We start from the raw sequence: 23,248 nt of genomic DNA, 5'->3' as shown, positions 1-23,248 counted from the left end.
TATGTTTGGCCCCAGAGGGCCGCATCTAACAGTAAACACTTACACATTTTTTAATGCATTTTATTAGTAGATTTTTTGTAAACTAAAATGTAAAAAAAAATATGGTAAGTCGCAATAATTTCACCTCAAAATGTAGTGTATATTACTGTAAATGGGAATACAGTACTGCTGTTTTTAATGGTAAAAAAAAAGGCAGCTCCGTTGCCAGCATTGTACTGTAAAATGTATATATGTTTTTTTTTATTGTAAATAAAAAAAAATCCAATTTTTCAGTAAAATTTTGGCACCTGAACTGCCAGTTGTTGTTTTTTTACCGCAAATCAACAAGTGCAGATTTTTGGGTGTATTACTGTAAATGCCAAAACGGCAGCACAGTTTGTTACAGCAAAAAAGAAAGTACAGTTTTTTTTTTCATTTAGCTAAAAATGCTATTAAAACGACAGTAAATTTCAAAATTTTACCATAAAATCTATTGCAACTCTTATATTACACAATTTGATGGATAACTTGCTTTGAAATTAATTATCATTAGTATTTATTTCTATATAAAAACGGTTTGAATGTTTGATAATATATTTTTGCACAGATAGACAATATTTAAGTTAACATTTGCGATTACGTGGAGTACATATTTTTTTCTCCATAAATATTAATACATTTAGTAAGAAAAGTTACAGTACTTTATTTATACATATTTCCAGGCCTTTAAGGGCCAAATGAGCTTGTCACCTGTGCACTAGGAGATGCATATGTTTAAAGAGGCTCTGTGTGAATGTATGTGTATATATACACTATATATATATATATATATATCCATCCATCCATTTTCTACCGCTTATTCCCTTTAGGGTCGCAGGGGGTGCTGGTGCCTATCTCAACTACAATCGGGCGGAAGGCAGAGTACACCCTGGACAAGTCGCCACCTCATCGCAGGGCCAACACAGATAGACAGACAACATTCACACTCACAATCACACACTAGGGAACATTTAGTGTTGCCAATTAACCTATCCCCAGGTGTATGTCTTTGGAAGTGGGAGGAAGCCGGACTAACCGGAAAGAACCCACGCAGTCACGAGGAGAACATGCTAACGCTTCATGGAAAGACCCCGAGCCCGGGAATCAAACCCAGGCAGCAGAATAGTCCATACTGGCAATTCCAGCGGAATACTTTGTGTGTTTTTCCCCTCGGCATGTTGAGGAAAGTAAGTTGATGGACGTTGAAAGGCATGGACACCATCCCAAACATGGAGGATGGAGAAAGTGAGGAAGGAAAATGAGCTCTTTTGTGTCTGATTTCATTGACGACATGTTTACTGCTGCTTGCTTTCGCCTCGCTGGCTCCCCCTCAGCAACTCAGACAAGACGAAGCGCCTCGGAATGCGCTGATGTTTCATCTCGCTCTCACGTTACCGCCAGATTGCGAGGCACTGACTTGACACGCAAACACACTGAGGGACGGTGGCGCGATGTGTCATGGTGTTGTGTCCGAGTGGCTCGGTAACCATGGCAACGGTATGCACTGTTGCAAGGGAGGATTTAGAGTTTTGAGTTGTGTATTATTAACTCCAGCTGACAACTAGATAGCATGACCACAATGGGACTGCAAAACACAATAATAAACATGGGAAGTGTCAATCATTCACAATGTTGCTCTGATTGGAAATTTTAATGGAGGGATTAAAACGTGGCACACACACACACACACACACACACAAACTTCCTCCCTTCCTCTACTTTCCTGCAACCACTCAGGCCAACTGGTGTGGCAAAGAATCCACCACCCACTCCCACTGCCACCATTCCCTCCCCTTGCATGTTTAACCCCTAATGCAGTGGTTCTCAAATGTGGGTACGCGTACCCCTGGGGGTACTTGAAGGTATGCCAAGGGGTACGTGAGATTTTTTTTTAATATTCTAAAAATAGCAACAATTCAAAAATCCTCTATAAATATATTTATTGAATAATACTTCAACAAAATATGAATGTAAGTTCATAAACTGTGAAAAAAATACAACAATCCAATATTCAGTGTTGACAGCTAGATTTTTTGTGAACATGTTCCATAAATGTTAAAGATTTATTTTTTTGTGAAGAAATGTTTAGAATTAAGTTCATGAATCCAGATGGATCTCCATTACAATCCCCAAAGAGGGCACTTCAAGTTAGTGTAGAAATCTTTATTTATAATTGAATCACTTGTTTATATTTCAACAAGTTTTTAGTTATTTTTATATCTTTTTTTTCCGAATAGTTCAAGAAAGAACACTACAAATGAGCAATATTTAGCGCTGTTATACAATTTAATCAATCAGAAACTGATGACATTGTGCTGTATTTTACTTCTTTATCTCTTTTTTTAAACCAAAAATGCTTTGCTCTGATTAGGGGATATTCTTGAATTATAAAAATGCTCACAGGGGGTACATCACTGAAAAAAGGTTGAGAACCACTGCCCTAATGTACACCCATCAAGAAATAATGTGACATTTGACGTCGCAGTCTAACATTTTTAGCAGGCATTAGACTCATACTGCTTCAGTATGGTGCAGTATATTAGTGATACGCTCACATTGCTCAAATACACTCTCTGTCATGTTTTTTTTTTTTTTTTTGTTAATTCAATATCATCTACTTCAGAGGTGTCAAACATACGGCCCGAGGACCGGATCAAGACCGCAAACAGGTTATACCCGGGATGAGTTTGCTAATTATAAAAATGAACTGCTGTTCTAAATGTGTCGCAATAACAAATCTTTGTATCTTTGTAGATGATGCTTCATATGTTAAAAAAAATAAACCACGTTGTTAATGCCTGCGATGAGCTGGCGACTTGTCCAGGGTGTACACCGCCTTCCGCTCGATTGTAGCTGAGATAGGCACCAGCGCCCCCCGTGACCCCAAAGGGGTATAAGCGGTAGTAAATGGATGGATGGATGGATGGATGGATGGATGTTGTTAATGCACAAGTCGAGGAAAATGAGCAAACTACATAAATAACATCCTGTAATTTGATTTTGATATTTTTAATCTTGATATATTGAAAATTAACACCAGTGAGTTGACTGATGAACATTATCACATTATTTATTTCAGAAAGTATAAATCACGACAAATAAAGATAGAATACTATTAACCGCAACATGTAAGTGTAAAAGAAAACCCAAATACATTATGATTTGTGCATTTTCAGAATATGCTTGTTCTATTTTTAAACAGAGAAAACAATCTAAAGTTGTCTTTATTTTTAAGTTAACATGCTGTGATTTTACCAGTCCCACTTTGGAGTAGATTTTTCACCTTGTGGCCCCCGATCTAGAATGAATTTGACATCCCTGATCCATTCCTTCTCAGCACTGTCCTTCACACTCACGTTCTTTTTTCCCATGGTGTAAAAACACAGATATGTCGATCCGTAGTTTTAAGCTAATTCTAGAAAGTATTACCAGATGTTTTAGTCCGATCTTACTTTAACATTAGCTACACAAACAAATAGCGGGAATTGTAACAAAATGTTTTGCTTGCAACTTAAAGGAGAACAATTAGTCAGGCGACAGCTCCTATCTCAGGTTTACCTCTTAAATGCCTACTGAAATGAGATTTTCTTATTTAAACGGGGATAGCAGGTCCATTCTATATGTCATACTTGATCATTTCGCGATATTGACATATTTTTGCTGAAAGGATTTAGTACAGAACATCCACGATAAAGTTTGCAACTTTTGGTGCTAAGAGAAAAGCCCTGCCTCTACCGGAAGTCGCAGACGATGACGTCACATGTTTGATGGCTCCTCACATATTCACATTGTTTTTAATGGGAGCCTCCAACAAAAAGTGCTATTCGGACCGAGAAAACGACAATTTCCCCATTAATTTGAGCGAGGATGAAAGATTCGTGTTTGAGGATATTGATAGCGACGGACTAGGAAAAAAAAAGTTAAAAAAAAAAAAAAAAAAGGCGATTGCATTGGGACGTATTCCGATGTTTTTAGACACATTTACTAGGTTAATTCTGGGAAATCCCTTATCTTTCTATTGTGTTGCTAGTGTTTTAGTGAGTTTAACAGTACCTGATAATCGGAAGGGTGTCTCCACGGGTGTCTTGACGCGCAGTGTCTCAGGGGAGTCGACAGCAGCTATGGACGGCACAAGCTCAGCTTTTCTCCGGTAAGAACTGACTTTTTAACCACAATTTTCTCACCGAAACCTGCTGGTTGACATGTGGTCGGGATCCATGTTCTCTTGACCGCGCTGTAATCCATTAGAAAGTTTCACCTCCAGGAATTTTAAACAAGGAATCACCGTGTGTTTGTGTGACCAAAGGCTAAAGCTTCCCAACTCCATCTTTCTACTGTGACTTCTCCAATATTAATTGAACAAATTGCAAAAGATTCAGCAACACAGATGTCCAAAAAAACTGTATAATTATGCCGTTAAAACAGACGGCATTTAGCTGTGTGTGTGTGCAGCGCTCATACTTCCTAAAAACCCATGACGTCTTGCGAACTTCGAAGACGAAACTCCAGGGAAATTTTAAATTGCAATTTAGTAAACTAAAAAGACCGTATTGGCATGTGTTGCAATGTTAATATTTCATCATTGATATATAAACTATCAGACTGCGTGGTGGGTAATGGTGGGTTTCAGTAGGCCTTTAAGTCGAGGCACTCTTAAGTTGAAGTACCACTGTCACTAAATGTTTTATATTTATTTAATAAACTACCTTAAACACAAAACCATATCATTTGTTGCCTGACACTGCTTCCTGAAATTAGAAATATAGAAGTTTAAATCCTTCAGATATCCTTTACAAATTTGTGTTACTCCTTTTCTTAACTTTAATTGTATTGTATCATTTGAAAAAATCCAGTTATCGTATTTTCCAGACTATAAGGCTTATTTAAAATCCTTTTTTTTTCTCAAAACTCGACAGGGCGCCTAATAACCCGGTGCGCCTAATGTACAGGTTTTGCATTACAACTTTGAAGCAATTTTATTTGGTACATGGTGTGATGATATGTGTGACCAGTATATGGCAGTCAAACATAAGATACGTGGTAAGAGGTTTGATGGCAATATCACTCAAGTAAACAACAACATTTAAAATGTTCAATTGAGAGTATAGAACATTACACACAATATGACATCACCGTATAATTTGCATAATTGGCTTTGATTAATCTATTTCCATTCAGGGGGCTAAAAAAGTATTCATACATTTAATGACAAATCTGTGTTATAAGTAATTAGTATGAACATATATTTTTGTTCTTACAGTGCATCCGAAAAGTATAATTTTTTGTCCTCAAAATTCTACAGGCAATACCCCATAATGACGATGTGAAAAGGTTTATTAAAAATAAAACAAAAATTGCATTCGCCCATTCCTCTTTGCCCATTTCTCTTTACAACACCTCTCTAGCTCTATCAGGTTGGATGGGAAGCGTTGGTTTTCATCCAGGATGTCTCTGTAAATTGCTGCATTCATCTTTCCCTCTGTCTTGACTAGTCTCCAAGTTCCTCATAATTCTACACACAATATACCGTAATGACAATGTGAAAGTTTTTTTCTTTTTTTTTCTTTATTTACAATTTATTAAATATATAAAACAAAACAAAAAATGGTATGTACATAAGTATTCACAGCATTTGCTCAATACTTTGTTGATGCACCTTTGGCAGCAATTACAGCCACAAACTTGGAACACCTATCTTTGGGCAGTTTCGCGCATTCCTCTTTGCAGCACCTCAGGTTGAATGATAAGTGTTGGTTTTCATCCAGGATGTCTCTGTACTTTGCTGCATTCCTCTTTCCATCTATCCTGACCAGTATCCCAGTACCTGCCGCTGAAAACCATCCCCACAGAATGATGCTGACACCAGCATGCTTCATTGTAGGGATGGTATTGTCCTGGTGATGAATGGTGCCCGGTTTCCTCCAAACATGATGCCTGGCATCCATGACGAAGTGTTCAATCTTTGTCTCATCAGACCAGAGAATTTTGTTTCTCATGGTCTGAGAGTCTTTAAGGTGCATTTTGGCAAACTTTTTACTAAGAAATGGCTTCCGTCTGGCCACTCTACAATTCACGCCTGACTGGTGGATTGCTCCAGAGATGGTTGTCCTTCTGGAAGGTTCTCCTCTCTCCACAGAGGAATGCTGTAGCTCTGACAGAGTGAACATTGATAGATAGGTGTGCCAAGCTTACGGCACCGTATTCAAAAAGCCTCAAGGCTGTAATTGCTTACAAAAGTGCATCAACAATGTATCGAGAAAAGGCTGTGAATACTAATGTTTTTTTTATTTTTAATAAATTTGCAAAAATATAAAAAAAAAAAAAAGGTTTTCCCATTGTCATTATAGTGTATTGTCGGTACAATTTTAAAGATGTTAAAGAATTTGAATTTTGGAATTAGATTGTAACATAACAAAATATGGAAAAAATGGAGCGCTGTGAATACTTTCCGAATACACTACATTTACATTAACACACACACACACACACACACACAAGCTTAGTGGCCTTGTGGTTAGAGTGTCCACCCTGAGACTGGGAGGTTGTGAGTTCAAACCCCGGCCGAGTCATACCAAAGATTACAAAACATGGGACCCATTGCCTCCCTGCTTGGCAGTCAGCATCAAGGGTTGGAATTGGGGGTTAAATTACCAAATGATTCCTGAGCACGGCGTACCTGCTGCTCACTGCTCCCCTCACCTCCCAGGGGGTGAACAAGGGGATAGGTCAAATGAAGAGAACACATTTCGCAACTCCCAGTGTGTGTGTGACAATCATTGGTCCTTTAACTTTAACACTCTGACTTATGCTTCACAAGTAATTAAATAAATTAAATGTCCCGCTTTAAAGAACGAAAACATAAATCAGGCATTTTTCAACAGAATTCAGCCAAATTACGCTATAAAAATGTTAAGATACTTTGTTTTGCCAACGCCGCTAATCTGAAATTTGACCCACATATTGTTGCAGGTTAATCCAAACCATACAGTAAAGAAATAGTATAGAAAATGTTGTGGTATTTTTAATACAAATAAGCCTAAAGTTGTTTTTGTAAAATAGATCTTCCTTCAGTGTTGCTTGTTAATGTTTGCTTTATACTCAAGCAGCAGGAGTCCAGGAAGTGAACCAGGGGCCTTTCCATTTTAGTCCAAAGACGTTACTGCGCAGCTTTGGCAAAAAAAAAGTGATGAATGCGTCTTGCACAGCGAGAGAAGTGACGGAAACCTCAGCAGTGCAACATGATAGCACAAGAGAGACTGACACAAATTGTCATTTTCCACTGTGCTACTTTGCCATGCGGCTTGGACAGAATTATGTAGGCCAACTTTGTGTTTTCTGTCAGGAATGTACTCTCTGCTGTCATTCACTTAGGATTTCAATGCTTTTTTTGTGAAACATTCATGCAACTGCTGCTGTCTGGCTGCCTTTGACGCAATCAAACCACAAATGAACTTGATGGTAGATATTAAGATGAGTTAGCAGCTGTTTAAAGCTGGAAGGCAAAATGGCACAAATGAGGAAATATTACAGGAAAAAGTATTATACAGACACATTGCAGTCGTGTTTTGTATTTGTTGATGTACAATTCAACCTTTTTGAAATAATAAATGTAGTAAATTCAGGGCAGTACCGTAATATCAAATCAATTTGAAACTAAAAAAAGTTGATAAAACACACAAAAAAAAAAAGTTATTTTATGACAGTAGTATATCATCAGAATAATTTGAAAATAGTACAGGAGTGAAGTCATAATTTTAAGAGGATTTGTTAGAAAAGTGTAATATCATGATAAACAAAATTAGAGATGACCGATAATATCGGGCAGCCGATATTATCGGCCGATAAATGCTTTAAGATATAATATCGGAAATTATCGGTATCGGTTTCAAAATGATCGGAATCGGTTTCAAAAATAATGATTTATGACTTTTTAAAACGCCGCTGGGTACACGGATGTAGGGATGAGTACAGAGCGTCAATAAACCTTAAAAGCCACTGCCTTTGCGTGACAGCCCAATCACATAATACTGTATTTACGTCTTTTCACACACAAAAGTGGATGCAAGGCATACTTGGTCAACAGCCATACAGGTCACACTGAGGGTGTCCGTATAAACAACTTTAATACTGTTACAAATATGCGCCACGCTGTGAACCCACACCAAACAAGAATGACAAACACGTCTCGGGAGAACATCTGCACCGTAACACAACATAAACACAACAGAACAAACACCCAGAACCCCTTGCAGCACTAACTATTCCGGGACGCTACAATATACACCATCCTATCCCCTCGCTACTCCCTAACCACCTCAACCTCCCCCTACCACCATCTCCGCCCACTTCAACCTCCTCTTGCTCTCTCAGGGAGAGCATGTCCCAAATTCCAAGCTGCTGTTTTGAGGCTTGTTAAAAAGAAGAATGCACTTTGTGACTTCAATAACAAATATGCCAAGTTGGCATTTTTTCCCATAACGTGAGTTGATTTATTTTGGAAAACCTTGTTACATTGTTTAATGCATCCAGCGGGTCATCACAACAAAATTAGGCATATTAATGTGTTAATTCCACAGCTGTATGTATCGGTATTGGTTGATATCGGTATCAGTAATTAAGAGTTAGAATTAAGAGTATCGGAGTATCGGATATCGGCAAAAAAGCCATTATCGGACATCTCTAAAAAAATGTTTGTAATATTATGAATATTAGGTAAATTTTCAGACAAACTACTGTAATCATTTTTGTAAAAACACTAATATGAGAAAAGAAAACCAATAGGGATATTCTGAGAACATATAATTTCATGAGGGGAGAAATGCCAAATATTATAAGAAAAAATTTATAATATCACATAACTTTTTAAATTGACACAATTACATTACTATGATAATAAAGTAAAAATATTAACATGTTACCAAAAAAATTACATAATTTTAGAGGGAAATATTCAATATATGAAACAAATTAGATGCATATCACTGGAAAAATAATTGAAGAATTAAGTCAAGATGTTCAAATTATAAAATTATCATGCACAAAAACATGCATATTATTATTACAAGAAAAAAATATATATGACAAAAATGTGAAATATTATGGCAATGACGTCGTAATTTAGGGGGGAAACTTTAAAATTAATAGAAAAAATTCCAAAAATAGATGATATTTGGACAACAAAAGTCTATTATTGTAAGAAAAATGTGAAATATTATGACAATCTATGTCATAATTTTAGGGGGCTGGCAGGAATTCACTAAATGAGCAAAAACGCTTTATTAAATCACCCTTAAAAAATTAAGGATTAGCTGAAAATAATCCAAGATTAATGTCATGATTTTTGGACTAAACAAGTCTGTTATTTTGAGAAAAATGTGACCTATTATAACCATGATGTCATAATTTTAGGAGAAAAAAATATTCAGTACATGATAGTCATAAACGGCTTATCAATGGAAACAAAAATATAAAAATTAAGTGGAGAACAAAGTCTTGATTTTTGGACAAAAAAGCAATTATTAAGAGAAAAATATGAAATAAGACGATCTATGAAAATGATCTAAAATTATTTACATTACGTGAATAAAGTCAAAATATTTAGATGATATGGTCAGGTTTTTCAAGAGGGGGTGAGAAATTTGTAATATCGTGAGAATGAAGTCAAAGTATTCTGAAAATAAAATAATTTTAAGAGTTAGAAAATTATGAGTCATTTCAGTTCTGTTACAATATTTTCTTGAAACAGTACAAACTTATTAACGTGGCTCAATTGTCATAATTTTTCTTGTGATCTTAGTTTTTAGGGTTTGTTTTTTAAGTGTGGCTGTAAGAGCTGGTATTTTTTTTGGGACAAAAGACAATTTTCCACCTCAGTGGACAATAAAGATGGATTTGATTCTATTCTCCACTGTCCCATCCTTCAAACCCGTGCATGCACTGAGTTGTTTTGCACATTAAAACAGAATGAGCTGCTTTCCAGGAACTTAGGAGAAAAATAGTCTGGGGATTGTTGAACTAAAACCTGCAATTTTCCGGTCAAACTCCCTTTCCTCCTTCATTTATTTTTTAATATATATAATTTTTTTACTAGCCTTCAAAGATTCTCTTATCTCCTCGACTGTAGGAAAGTGAGTCTTAGTATCATGTTTAAAGACCTACTGAAATGAGATTTTCTTATTTAAACGGGGATAGCAGGTCCATTCTATGTGTCATACTTGATCATTTCGCGATATTGCCATATTTTTGCTGAAAGGATTTAGTAAAGAACATCCACGATAAAGCTTGCAACTTTTGGTCGCTAGTAAAAAAGCCTTGCCTGTACCGGAAGTAGCAGACAATGTGCGCGTGACGTCACGGGTTGTAGGGCTCCTCTCATCCTCATATTGTTTATAATCAAAGCCACCAGCAGCAAGAGCGATTCGGACCGAGAAAGCGACAATTTCCCCATTAATTTGAGCAGGGATGAAAGATTTGTGGATGAGGAAAGTTAGAGTGAAGCACTAGAAAAAAATAAAAATAAATAAAGGCGACGGCAGTGGGAGCGATTCAGATGTTATTAGACACATTTACTAGGATAATTCTGGAAAATCCCTTATCTGATTATTGCGTTACTAGTGTTTTAGTGAGATTATAAAGTCATACCTGAAAGACTGCCAGTGTCTCTGAGGGAAGCCATATGAAGGAGACAAGAAAGTCACAGCTGCCTTTTTGACAGCTGCTGTAGGAGGACGCAAACTCCGCTCAAGTCTCCGGTAAGAGACGACTTAATATCATAATTTTGTCGTCCAAAAACTTGCTGGTTGACATGTGGTGGAGAAACATGTTCGCTTGACCGCTCTGTTCAATATTAAAGCTTCACAACAAACAAAGAAACACAGGCTGTGTTTTGGTTGCTAAAGGCAGCTGCAATCCACCGCTTTCCACCAACAGCATTCTTCGATATAGTCTCCATTATTAAATGAACATATTGCAAAAGATTCAGCAAAATAGATGTCCAAAATACTGTGTAATTAAGCGATTAAATTGGACGACTTTTAGCCGTAAGTGGTGCTGGGCTAAAATGTCCGCTCAAACCAATAACGTCACAAGCACACGTCAACATAAGCGTCATCATTCCGCGACGTTTTCAACAGGAACCTCCGCGGGAAATTTAAAATTGCAATTTAGTAAACTAAACCGGCCGTATTGCCATGTGTTGCAATGTTAATATTTCATCATTGATGTATAAACTATCAGACTGCGTGGTTGGTAGTAGTGGAGTGGGTTTCAGTAGGCCTTTAAAACCTAACAGGCCTACACAGCATTGGCCTAAAACTACAATGACCCTCATAATTTAACCATAATAAAGTCCAAATACTTTATGAAAAAAATTCAAAAATTATTTAAAAAAGAAAGGCCTTAGATGGGACTCTGCATTTTTTTGTTTTAAATGTCGCCCATCCATCCATCCATCCATCCATCCATTTACTACCGCTTATTCCCTTTGGGGTCGCGGGGGGAACTGGTGCCTATTTCAGCTAAAATCGGGCGGAAGGCGGTGTACACCCTGGACAAGTCACTACCTCATCGCAGGGCCAACACAGATAAGACAGACAACATTCACACTCACATTCACACACTAGGGCCAATTTAGTGTTGCCAATCAACCTATCCCCAGGTGCATGTCTTTGGAAGTGGGAGGAAGCCGGATTACCCGGAGGGAACCCACGCAGTCACGGGGAGAACATGCAAACTCCACAAAGAAAGATCCCGAGCCCGGGATTGAACCCAGGACTACTCAGGACCTTCGTATTGTGAGCCAGACGCACTAACCCCTCTTTCACCGTGCTGCCCAAATGTCACCCAACATCCATTATATTTATGTGAGACAAGAACACATACGTTGCCTTTTTTCTGTGCATTATAAAATAGTGAAAAACTGCTTGCAAGGTTTTTGGATGTTTTGTAGAAGACTTTATAGAATATATACATATACAGGAAACTGAATGATAACAATTCTGCTCTAATCTCCATGAAAAAGGAAGTAGTTTGCTAACAGAAATATGAACTCTCCATGAACTTTGAAGTCTTAATTGGCTGTGATCCCGACACGTAGGCACACACACGCACGCACGCACGCACACACGCACGCACGCACACACACACACACACACACACACACACACACACACACACACACACACACACACACACAGCATGGCAATAGGTAAGTGTGAGGTAGAATCCAGGTGAGCATTAGAAAGCTAAGAGGATAAAAGTGTGGGGTGAGAGTGGGACTGGAGGATTGGCGGTTACATATAATTCAGTCATTGAGAGGATTGGACTCCTTTGTGTTTATTTTGGTTCCAGTCTTCTGCTATTCTGGTAATAAAGCTGATGTATGAATAAACATAAACAACCCTCTTGTCTTATGGAGAAACTCCACTTCCTGTTTGTTTACCAACATCAAACATGGACAATGTTTCTGGCCTCTACAACTATTCTCTGTGCGTATATATTAAAAAAATATATATTTAAAGCAGGGAGTGTGAAAATGAACATTCCGTATGTAAATCAATCATTTGTTTCTATTTGTCATCATCATCCATCATGAAACATTCATGACGTTACATTTGTTAACTGGCAATACTGTCATCTAGTGGTGATTTATAGGTGTTGCTGGATTTATTGTGCTAACATATTTTTAAGTCTTGTATTCACTATCGAGAGATGTATTCATGCCAACCAATAGACTTGTCCCAAAGCAGGTCAGAGCTGTTCTTCCTGTCACTCACATGCACCGGTGAAGGTCCTGGAGAGATTCAGAACTACTGCAATAATTTTAGGTGGAAAAAATACTAATATGAGAAAAGAAACCCAATGGGGATATTCTAAGAACATATAATTTCATGAGGAGAGAAATGTCAAATATTGTAAAGAAAAATGTATAATATTACATCCATCCATCCATTTTCTACCGCTTATTCCCTTTTGGGGTCGCGGGGGGCGCTGGTGCCTATCTCAGCTACAATCGGGCGGAAGGCGGGGTACACCCTGGACAAGTCGCCACCTCATCGCAGGGCCAACACAGATAGACAGACTACATTCACACTCACATTCACACTCTAGGGCCAATTTAGTGTTGCCAATCAACCTATCCCCAGGTGCATGTCTTTGGAATTGGGAGGAAGCCGCAGTACCCGGAGGGAACCCACGCATTCACGGGGAGAACATGCAAACTCCACACAGGAAGATCCCGAGGCTGGATTTGAATAATATTACAATAACTTTTTAATTTGATACTATCACACTATTATGATAATAAAGTAAAAATATTAAAATGTTACCAAAAAATGACATACTTTTCAGGAGAAATTTTCAAAATATGACAAATTGGATGCATATAACTGAAAAAATAATTGAAGAATTATGTCAAGATATTCAAATTATAAAGTCATCATGTCAAAAAACATGTATATTATTAATACCAGAAAAAAATTAAATATTATGATGATGTAGTGATCACAATAGTGTATATAGAGAGACAGCGAGAGAGAGAGAGAGAGAGAGAGAGAGAGAGAGAGAGAGAGAGATTAAATTGAAGTACCAATGATTTGTTCTCTGCATTTGACCCATCCCCTTGTTCACCCCCTGGGAGGTGAATAACATATTATTGATACCAGAAAAAATTTAAATGTTATGATAATGTGGGGCTTCACGGTGGCAGAGGGGTTAGTGCGTCTGCTTCACAATACGAAGGTCCTGCAGTCCTGGGTTCAAATCCAGGCTCGGGATCTTTCTGTGTGGAGTTTGCATATTCTCCCCGTGAATGCGTGGGTTCCCTCCGGGTACTCCGGCTTCCTCCCACTTCCAAAGACATGCACCTGGGGATAGGTTGATTGGCAACACTAAATTGGCCCTAGTGTGTGAATGTGAGTGTGAATGTTGTCTGTCTATCTGTGTTGGCCCTGCGATGAGGTGGCGACTTGTCCAGGGTGTACCCCGCCTTCCGCCCGATTGTAGCTGAGATAGGCGCCAGCGCCCCCCGCGATCCCTAACGGGAATAAGCGGCAGAAAATGGATGGATGGATGATAATGTGGTGATCACAATAGTGTGTGTATATATATATATATATATATATATATGTCTTGATTGGATTATCCGGAGAATAGTGCTCGATACCGTGGTAGAGCGCAATATGTAGGTGTGGGAAAAAATCACAAGACTACTTCATCTCTACAGATCTGTTTCATGAGGGGTTCCCTCAATCATCAGGAGATTTTAATGGAAGCATTCACATACAATGGTTTATATAGAGCACAGAGTGGGTGGGTACAAGCAGGCGTAGGCGTATATATATATATATATATAGAGAGAGAGAGAGAGAGAGAGAGAGAGAGAGAGAGAGAGAGAGAGAGAGAGAGAGAGAGAGAGAGATTATAATAAAGTACCAATGATTTGTCCTCTGCTTTTTACCCATCCCCTTGTTCACCCCCTAGGAGGTGAGGGGAGCAGTGAGCAGCAGCGTACGCCGTGCTCAGGAATCATTTGGTGATTTAACCCCCAAATCCAACCCTTAATGCTGAGTGCCAAGCAGGGAGGCAATGGGTCCAATTTTTATAGTCTTTGGTATGACTCGGCCGGGGTTTGAACTCCCAACCTACTGATCTCAGGGCAGACACTCTAACCACTAAGTAGGTATTCGCCAAGAGAGGAGACCAGGAAGTCACTAGTTGTGCTGTTCCTGCTGTTACTGGCTCAGTGGAAAGTAAAGGATTGATGCACTTTATGTTCGACTCCATTCTGTTTTTTTTTGTTTTTTTTACAAAGTTAGCCCACAATATAGGAAGAGTTATTATGATACTGATTTTAAAATAATGTTGATCGGTATCCAAATATTGATAGTATCGAAAACTTCTGCTTTTATCCTTCTGCTTTTTTTTTTTTACATTCATACATCACCTTATCTCAAATGTATGGTGGCCAACAAGGTCACAACAAATGCAAAAGCTACAATACAACACTGTAAAGGCACAACGCAACCACTTTTAGTCTGTCCATCCATCCATTTTTCTACCGCTTGTCCTGGGTGGCCGAATCACAAAACAAAACAAACCTAAAACACCACAACATTGAGGCACAACAAAACATAAGTCACAACACAAAAACATAAAATAGCAACAACTTAAAGTCACAATACAAACAAATAAAACCACAACACAACTTTCAGTAACAACACAAAAACATAAAACCTCAACACAACAATTTCAGGTCACAACACAAAAAACACAACACAAAAACTTTAAGTCAAAAAACAACCAAATAAAGACACAACACAATAACAAAGTCACAACACAACAACTTTACTGTAAGTCACAGCACAACAACATGAAACCACACCACAACAAGGTAAGGACACAACAAACAAACATAAAACTACACTGCAACAACATAAAGCCACAAAACAACAACTTTAAGTCACAACGCAAAAACATAAAACCATAATACAACAACTTTACTGTAAGTCACAGCACAACAACACGAAACCACAACACAACAAGGTAAGGGCACCTCTCACCAAAATAAAACTACACCGCAACAACATAAAGCTACAACACAACTTTAAGTCACAACAGAAAAACAAAAAACCACAACACAACAACTTTAAGTCACAACACAAAAACATACAACCACAACACAACAACTTTAAGACACAACACAACAACTTTAAATCACAACACAAAAACAAAGCCACAACACAACCACTTTACTGTAAGTCACAGCACAACAACATGAAGCCATTGCACAACAAGATAAGGCACAACTTAACAACATGAAGCCACAACAAAATAACATGAAGCCACAACACAACAGCTTTGAGTCAAGAAACAAAAACATAAAACTACAACACAAAAACATAAAGCCACAACAAAATAAAAAAGTCACAACCCAACAACATAAGGGCACAACTGCAAAACAACAACATACACTACACCACAACATAAAACCACAACACAACAATTTTAAGTCCCAACACACCATGAAGCCAGATCACAACAACATGAAGCAACAACAAAATAACATGAAGCCACAACACAATAACAAAAAGCCACAACACAACAACATGAAGCCACAACACAACAATATAAAGCTACACCAAAATAAAATACAACCACAAAACAATAAAACAAAACCACAACAAACCAACTTTAAGTCACAACACAACAATTTTGAGTCACAAGACAAAAACACATAATGAAGCCACAACACAACAACTTTGAGTCACGGGACAAAATCATAAAACCACAACACAAGAACATAAAGCCAAAACACAATAACATAAAGCCACAAAAAACAATAACATAAATCCACATCAGAACAATTTTAAGTGACAAGACATCATAAACCCACATCATAACAACATGAAGCCACAACAAAATAACAAAGCCACAACACAGCAACTTATGTCGCAACACAACATGAAGCACAACACAAACTTTGAGTCACAAGACAAAATCACAACACCATAGGTCACAACACAATAACATTAAACCACACAACAACATATAGTCACAACACAACAACATGAAGCCACAGCAACCGTGAGTCACAAGAAAAAGAAAAAAAAACCTCAACACAATAACTAAGACACAACAAAAACACATAAAACCACAACACAACCACTTTGAGTCACAAAACAAAAACAAAGCCACAAAAAAGCAACATGACGCCACAACACAACAACTTTAAGCCACAACACAACAACATGAAGTCACAACACAACAATATGAAGTCACAACACAACAACATGAAGCCACAACACAACATTAAGCAACAACACAACAACTTTAAGTCACAACACAAAAACATAAAACCACAACACAAAAACTTTGAGTCACAAAACAAAAACAAAGCCACAAAACCAAAACATGACGCCACAACAACTTTAAACCACAACACAACAACTTTAAGTCAGAACACAAAAACCTTAAGGCCACAACACAACAACATGAAACCACAACACAACAAATTTAAGTCACAACACTGTAACAATATGAAGCCACAACACAACAACATGAAGCCACAACACATCAACATGAAGTCACAACACAACAACATGAAGCCACAACACAACAACATGAAGCCACAACACACAAACATAAAACCACAACACAACAACTTTATGTCACAAGACAAAAACATAAAACCACAAACTAACAACATGAAGCCACAACACAACAACATGAAGCCACAACACAACAACTTTAACTCACAACATTATGAAGTCACAACACAACAACATGAAGCCACAACAAAATAACTTCAAGTCACAACACAAAAACATAAAACCACAACACAACAACTGTATGTCACAGGACAAAAACATAAAGCCACAAACCAACAACATGAAGCCACAACACAACAACTTTAAGCCACAACACAACAACATGAAGCCACAACACAACACATTTAAGTCACAACACCACAATATGAAGTCACAACACAAAAACATAAAACCACAACACAACTTTGAGTCACAAAACAAAAAAAAAGCCACAAAACAGCAACATGACGCCACAACACAACAACTTTAAGTCAGAACACAAAAACATGAAACCACAACATAACAACTTTAAGTCACAACACTGTAACAATATGAAGCCACAACACAACCACATGAAGCCACAACACATCAACATGAAGCCACAACACAGCAACATGAAGCCACAACACAGCAACATGAAGCCACAACACAGCAACATGAAGCCACAACACAACAACATGAAGCCACAACACAAAAACATAAAACCACAACACAAAAACATAAAACCACAACACAACAACTCTGAGTCACAAAAAAAAAACAAAGCCACAAACCAACAACATGAAGCCACAACACAACAACTTTAAGTCACAAGACAAAAACATTAGGCCACAACACAACAACTTTAAGTCACAACACAACAACTTTAAGCCACAACACAAAAACATTAGGCCACAACACAACACCATAAGGGCACAAAACAACATAAAACCACACCACAACAACACAAAAGCCACACCATAACAGCATAAAGCCACCACACAATAACATGAAGCCACAACACAACAGCTTTGAGTCACAAGACAAAAACATTAAGTCACAACACAACAACTTTAAGCCACAACACAAAAACATTAAGCCACAACACAACACCATAAGGGCACAAGACAACATTAAACCACAAGACAATACATGTAGAAGTGAGGCACACAGCAGCAGCGACAGAAGCACCAAGTGATTGAGGAGACAGACTGACTAGTGCTCCATGTCACTGCCATTGTTGCTTAATGTTGTTGTATTTGTTGTGACCTTTCTTGGCCAAAGTACAATTGTGTTTCATGAATTGTTCCACAGCAAACTCTTCCAGCTGTGCTTGACAACACCGTGTGTCCCTGTTAAAGAACCTGTATGTATGGTGAGGTGTGCACTATGACCACATATTATTAGCATCACATCTTATTCTACACCACAATTCAAACATTTGCAATCAATATGCAAACATTAGCGTACTCATTTTTTCAACTAATTTAACACTTTTTTTCTCTAATTCCGCAGCCATTCACCTTTGCCATACAACTTGGTATGTGACACATGCTGATTGTAGGCATGCTAACTTTAGCATGCTAGCATGCCAACATCAACAGGCTAAAATTTTTAGCTCATTTTGCAACCCCAGTGTCATATAACTTGGTGTGTAACACATGTTGTTAACATGCCAATGTTAGCATGTAAGCATGCTAACATTAACATGCTAACTTTTTAATCTAATGTTTCCACTGTTTACCCTAAAATCATATAACTTTGTATGTGACACATGCAAAATGTTAGCATGCTAACTTCTTTAGCTCATTTTGCAACCGTTGACCCCAGAGTAATATGACTTGATACATGTTAGCATTTGCATGCCAACTTTTTTAGCTCATTTTGCAACTGTTTATCTCAGAGTCACATACCTTGATATGTGACACGTGCTAAGTGTTAGCATGACAACTTTTTTAGCTCATTTTACAACCGTTTAGGCCAGAGTCAAATAACTTGGTATGTGCCTCATGCTAAGTGTTAGCATGCTAGCATGAACTTGCTAATTATTTTTGCTCATTTTGCAACAGTTTTACACCAGTCATATACCTTGGTATGGGAAACATGCTAACTGTTAGCATGCAAACATTAGCGTGTTAAACATTTTTTTGCTCATTTTGAAACGGTTTACCTCAGGGTCATATTACTTGATATGTGACACCTGCTAATTTTTAGCATTTGCATGCCAACTTTTTTAGCTCATTTTGCAACCGTTTATCATGGTGTCACATAATTAGGTATGTGAGACATGGTGTTAGCATTCTAATGTTAGCTAGCATGCCAACTTTTTTTTAGCTCATTTTACATCCGTTTAGCCCAGAGTCAAATAACTTGGTATGTGACACATGCTAAGTGTTAGCATGCTAACATGAACATGCTGACAAAAAGGTTTGCTCATTTTGCAACGATTTACACCAGAGTCATATACCTTGGTATGTGACACATGCTAATTGTAAGCATGCTTAACATCAGCGTGCTAACATTTTTAGCTCATTTAGCAACCATTTACCCCAGACTCATATGATTTGGTGACACATGCTGTTAGCATGCCTATGTTAGCAGGCTAACTTTTTTAATCTAATGTTGCAACCGTTTACCCTAAAAATCATACAACTTAGTATGTGGCACATGCTAACTGTTAGCATGCGAACTTCTTTAGGTCATTTTGCAACTGTTAATTACAGAGTCACATCACTTGATATGTGACACATGCTAATTTTTAGCATTTGCATGCCAACATTTTAAACTCATTTTGCAACTGTTTATCCCGGAGCCACATAACTCTGTCCATGATACATGCTAAGTTTTAGCATTCTAATGTTAGCTCGCATGCCAACTTTTTTTTTTAGCTAATTTTACAACCGTTTGTGTATAACTTGGTATGTGACACATACTAAGTGTTAGCATGCTAAAATGAACATGCTAAAAAAAAATGTTTGCTCATTTTGGAACGATTTACCCCAGTCATATACCTTGGTATGTGACACATGCTAATTGTAAGCATGTTTAGCATCAGCGTGCTAACATTTTTAGCTCATTTAGCAACCATTTACCCCAGACTCATATAATTTGGTATGTGACACATGCTGTTAGCATGCCAATGTTAGCAGGCTAACTTTTTTAATCTAATGTTGCAACCATTTACCCTAAAAATCATACAACTTAGTATGTGACACATGCTAACTGCTAGCATGCTAACTTCTTTAGCTCATTTTGCAACTGATAATCACGGAGTCACATCACTTGATATGTGACACATGCTAATTATTAGCATTTGCATGCCAACATTTTTAGCTCATTTTGCAACTGTTTATCCCGGAGCCACATAACTCTGTCCATGATACATGCTAAGTGTTAGCATGCCAATGTTAGCTCGCATGCCAAATTTTTTTTTAGCTAATTTTACAACCGTTTGTGTATAACTTGGTATGTGACACATGCTAAGTGTTAGTATGCTAACATGAACATGCTGAAAAAAAAGGTTTACTCATTTTGCAACGATTTACCCCAGAGTCATATATCTTGGTATGTGACACATGCTAATTGTAAGAATGCTTAACATCGGCCTGCTAACATTTTTAGCTCATTTAGCAACCATTTACCCCAGACTAATATAATTTGGTATGTGACACATGCTGTTAGCATGCCAATGTTAGCAGGCTAACTTTTTTAATCTAATGTTGCAACCATTTACCCTAAAAATCATACAACTTAGTATGTGACACATGCTAACTGCTAGCATGCTAACTTCTTTAGCTCATTTTGCAACTGTTAATCACGGAGTCACATCACTTGATATGTGACACATGCTAATTATTAGCATTTGCATGCCAACATTTTTAGCTCATTTTGCAACTGTTTATCCCGGAGTCACATAACTATGTCCATTATACATGCTAAATGTTAGCATGCCAATGTTAGCTCGCATGCCAATTTTTTTTTAGCTAATTTTACAACCGTTTGTGTATAACTTGGTATGTGACACATGCTAAGTGTTAGTATGCTAACATGAACATGCTGAAAAAAAAGGTTTACTCATTTTGCAACGATTTACCCCAGAGTCATATATCTTGGTATGTGACACATGCTAATTGTAAGAATGCTTAACATCGGCCTGCTAACATTTTTAGCTCATTTAGCAACCATTTGCCCCAGACTAATATAATTTGGTATGTGACACATGCTGTTAGCATGCCAATGTTAGCAGGCTAACTTTTTTAATCTAATGTTGCAACCGTTTACCACAAAAATCATATAACTTAGTATGTGACACATGCTGTTAGCATGCTAACTTCTTTAGCTCATTTTGCAACTGTTAATCACAGTCACATCACTTGATATGTGACGCATGCTAATTATTAGCATTTGCATGCCAACATTTTTAGCTCATTTTGCAACTGTTTTTCCCGGAGTCATTTAACTCGGTCCATTATACATGCTAAGAGTTAGCATGCCAATGTTAGCTCGCATGCCAACTTTTTTTTTTAGCTAATTTTACAACCATTTGTGTATAACTTGGTAGGTGACACATGCTAAGTGTTTGCATGCTAACATGAACATGCTAAAAAAAAATTTGCTCATTTTGCAACGGCTTACCCCAGAGTCACATACCTTGTTATGTGAAACATGCTAACTGTAAGCATGCCAATATTATCATGTTAAATTGTTTGGCTCATTTTGCAAGCGCTTATCCCAGACTCATATAACTTTGTATGTGACTCATGCTGTTAGCTTTTTTTTTTTTTTTAGCTCATTTTACAACTATTTACCCCAGAGTCATATAACTTGGTATGTGACACATGCTACGTGCCTAACAGATTTTCGATATTATGATTACATATTTTATGTTGATGTCTGACAGAGGAGGTACCACTATGCTATTTATGAGCGTTTGTGTTGATGTTTAAACAAATGCATACCTTCACGGTCCAGGCCCTTGTGTTTAAAGCTCCCAGTTCTTAGCTGGGTCATGCTGGGGCTGACAGCTTGAATGTAGAAAGAGCTGAGAGTAGCAGAGTGACCAGTGAAATTCCACAGTCAATGGGGGCTTTTCAGCCTGCCTGCTGGACCACAATCCCCCGCACACTCACTGATGTTTGCAGAAGGGGAGGGAATTGGGTGAAGCACTGCTTTGATTTAAGTTCCCCGTCTAAGTATATAATTCAAAATTACAATAGTAGTGTTTGGTGACACATTTTTAAAACTTTTATGTGTAAAAAAATGTCCTTTTCATTCAAACGTAAATGTAATATTTTTTTTTCCTTTCATAAAATCGTTTGAGATTATTATAGGAGAGAGGAGCGCCCTCTTGTGGCACATTACACCAGACGCACCTTTTTATCCCTATAGTATTTTTAATTTAGTAGTTTGTTAAAGGCCTACTGAAACCCACTACTACCCACCACGCAGTCTGATAGTTTATATATCAATGATGAAATATTAACATTAAAACACATGCCAATATGGCCTTTTTAGTTTACTAAATTGCAATTTTAAATTTCCCGGGAGTTTCGTCTTGAAAACGTCGTGTAATGATGACGTGTACGCAAGACGTCACGGGTTTTAGGAAGTATGAGCGCTACGCACACACACAGCTAAATGTCGTCTGCTTTAACGGCATAATTACACAGTATTTTGGAGAACTGTGTTGCTGAATCTTTTGCAATTTGTTCAATTAATATTGGAGAAGTCAAAGTAGCAAGATGGAGTTGGGAAGCTTTCACCTTTAGCCACACAAACACACGGTGATTCCTTTTTTTTAATTCACGGAGGTGAAACTTTCCTATGGATCAGAGCGGACATGGACTCTTGTCAACCAGCAGGTTTCGGTGAGAAAATTGTGGTTAAAAAGTCGCTTCTTACCGGATATCAGCTGAGCTTGCGGCTCCCGTACAGCTGCCGTCAACACTTCCGACTATCAGGTACTGTTAAACTCACTAAAACACTAGCAACACAATAGAAAGTTAAGGGATTTCCCATAATTATCCTTGTAAATGTCTCTAAAAACATAGGAATCCGTCTCAATGCAATTGTGTTTTTTTTTGTTTTGTTTTTTAGTCCGTCGCTATCAATATCCTCAAACACAGATCTTTCATCCTCGCTCAAATTAATGGGGAAATTGTCATTTT

The 23,248-nt window shown here is 37.7% G+C and overlaps 1 long non-coding RNA gene across 1 annotated transcript in view; it reads right to left on the bottom strand.

Annotated features, from left to right (window-relative positions):
• Window positions 1-22,213, bottom strand: part of LOC133557983 (uncharacterized) — a 47,487-nt gene extending 25,274 nt beyond the window's left edge. Inside the window, exon 1 of the long non-coding RNA XR_009807879.1 lies at window positions 22,040-22,213. This is a non-coding gene — a long non-coding RNA (uncharacterized LOC133557983). The remainder of the gene's footprint in view (window positions 1-22,039) is intronic.
• Between the last annotated feature and the right edge of the window lie 1,035 nt (window positions 22,214-23,248).

This window comes from Nerophis ophidion, linkage group LG08, assembly GCF_033978795.1.
Source record: "Nerophis ophidion isolate RoL-2023_Sa linkage group LG08, RoL_Noph_v1.0, whole genome shotgun sequence".
In the NCBI taxonomy this organism is placed as follows: Eukaryota; Metazoa; Chordata; class Actinopteri; order Syngnathiformes; family Syngnathidae; genus Nerophis; species Nerophis ophidion.
The sequence above is the reverse complement of the archived record's forward strand: the minus strand, read 5'-3'. Positions and strand labels throughout refer to the sequence as shown.